This window comes from Octopus bimaculoides, chromosome 8 (assembly GCF_001194135.2).
Source record: "Octopus bimaculoides isolate UCB-OBI-ISO-001 chromosome 8, ASM119413v2, whole genome shotgun sequence".
Classification (NCBI taxonomy): Eukaryota; Metazoa; Mollusca; class Cephalopoda; order Octopoda; family Octopodidae; genus Octopus; species Octopus bimaculoides.
Genome location: NC_068988.1, coordinates 27,806,794 through 27,809,172, shown reverse-complemented (window position 1 = coordinate 27,809,172; position 2,379 = coordinate 27,806,794).

Below are 2,379 nucleotides of genomic sequence, written 5' to 3'. Positions count from 1 at the left end.
TGCAGTTTTGGCCGGTTAATCTCGAGACTGCTCTAATCTGGTTGGCCTGAAGGAAATCTAAGTTAAGAGCACTAGATTCTTTGGAAGAAAGTAAACGAATGTATACGAAAACAAGGATATAAAGAAAAAAAATGGGGAAATGGTACACAATTACAAATACAAACAACAGGACATTAACAACAGATGTCTTTCGACTAGGGACAAATTAAATTAAGCTGGCATGTGTGGAAGAGAAGCCTTATGGCAGGAACATAGATAAAAGTCATGGGAAAAAATATGAGATGCTACACGGATGGTAGTCAAACCAAGAAAGAAAGGTCGGATTTAGACTGCAACAAAATCTATACCCATCTGAAATTTGCCCCAATCTACTTGTTACACCCTGTATATATATATATATATATATATATATATATATATATATACAGATAGATAGATAGATAGATAGATATACATATATGTATATATATATGTATATATATATATATATATATATATATATATATATATATATATATATATATATATATATATATGTATGTATACACACACACACACACACACACACACATATTTCTGTTACCTAGGAGACCAAGTTAGTAGTGGTGGAGGAAGTTCTGAAAGTGTAGTTGCTAGGATAAGAATCAGCTGGGCTGGGTAAAGTTCAGAGAGTTTCTATCTTTCGTGGTAACTAAGGGCCTCTCCCTCAGAGTGAAAGACAGACTTATATTGCCTGTGTATGTACAGCTATGTCTCATGGCAGTGAAACATGGGCTTTGACTACAGAAGACTTACAAAGGCTTGAAAGAAATGAAGCTAGCATGCTCCATTGGATGGATAATGTCAGTGTGCATGTAATCGACTCGTTCCCTTCCCCAAAATTTCAGGCCTTGTACCTGTAGTAGAAAGGATATATATAGAGGCACATACATGGCTTGCTTCACAGCCATGTGGTTCCAAGGTGGGGAAAGAGAAAGGAGGTAACTAATAGCATAAAGGGGATGGGTATATGTACACATTCTATTCATCATCATCATCAACATCATTTAACATCCGCTTTCCATACTAGCATGGGTTGAACGATTTGACTGGGGACTGGCGAACCAGATGGCTACACCAGGCTCCAATCTGATCTGGCATGGTTTCTACAGCTGGATGCCCTTCCTAAGGCCAACCACTCCGAGAGTGTAGTGGGTGCTTTTTACGTGCCACCGGCACGAGGGCCAGTCAGGCAGTACTGGAAACCACATATTGTTATGGCAGTTGAATAGGGCTGTAGTTAAAAGAGTAGAAAGGTGGCTGTTATGATGATGAGAAGTGGGGATTGACTTAATGGGGGAAAATTGGGTGCTGAAACAGGACTCGGTGATTGTTCAAACATAAACATTGCTTTCGGGACCTCACAATGGATCTTCGCAAGCAAAGTGAATCACTAATCATCTCAGTTCTTTGTAAGGTTCAGCATCTTGAAATCAGCCTTTACTACTTCATCCAATGTCTTCTTCCTGTGTCTCTCTCTTCCACAAGCTCTATCCACAAGCTCTATCCACATCTAATGATTAGCACTTCTTTATACAGCTCATCTAAATAAACCACATGACCATCCCAGTGCAGTCTTCTCTCATGCACACTACATCCGATCCTTCTTTTACCCAATTTTTTTCTCAGCATATTTGCACTTTGTTATACATGCACACTCATGGTACATATCCGAGAGTGCATATTAACTTCATTCCTCTCTAGTTTTTCACATGGCTTCTGTATTCAAAGCCCATATCTCACTACTATATAGTATTGTTATTTATACACACACCTCATACAATCTGCTTTTCACTTTGAGACAGACAGACAGACCTTTTGTTACCAACAGAGGTTCTCCTTCCTGTACTTATTTTAGCTCCTATATTTCCAGAACATAGCCCCTAGGTAACAAACACCTCCTAGGCATTCAAGAAAATCTACTTCCTGTGTGATCTTAAGATTTATTGTTCCTGTGACTCAACCACATACAAAGTTTGCTTTCTTTGTTATATAGGAAGAAGTTTAATACATTTTTGTTTGAAATATTCTCTTGATTTATACATTTACGGACATAAAAGTTACTGAATATAAAAAACATTATGTCTGTTTCAAATTTTTATCGAAAAGTGGAGGGAAAATGGAAAGTAAGTATAATGTTGAGCTATTTAGTATAATGTGAAATGAAAAATTTCTCCAGAGGAGGAGTAAGAGAAGGTGCAGGTGAAAACAGCAGCTAAAAATAGACAAAGAATATACTTAAATTTTTTTAAAGCACATTTTCGATACAATTTTTATGTATTTTCTTTGTATTTTAAATTTGTATGTTCAAAATATGCACATGACCTCAATAGCCTTCCC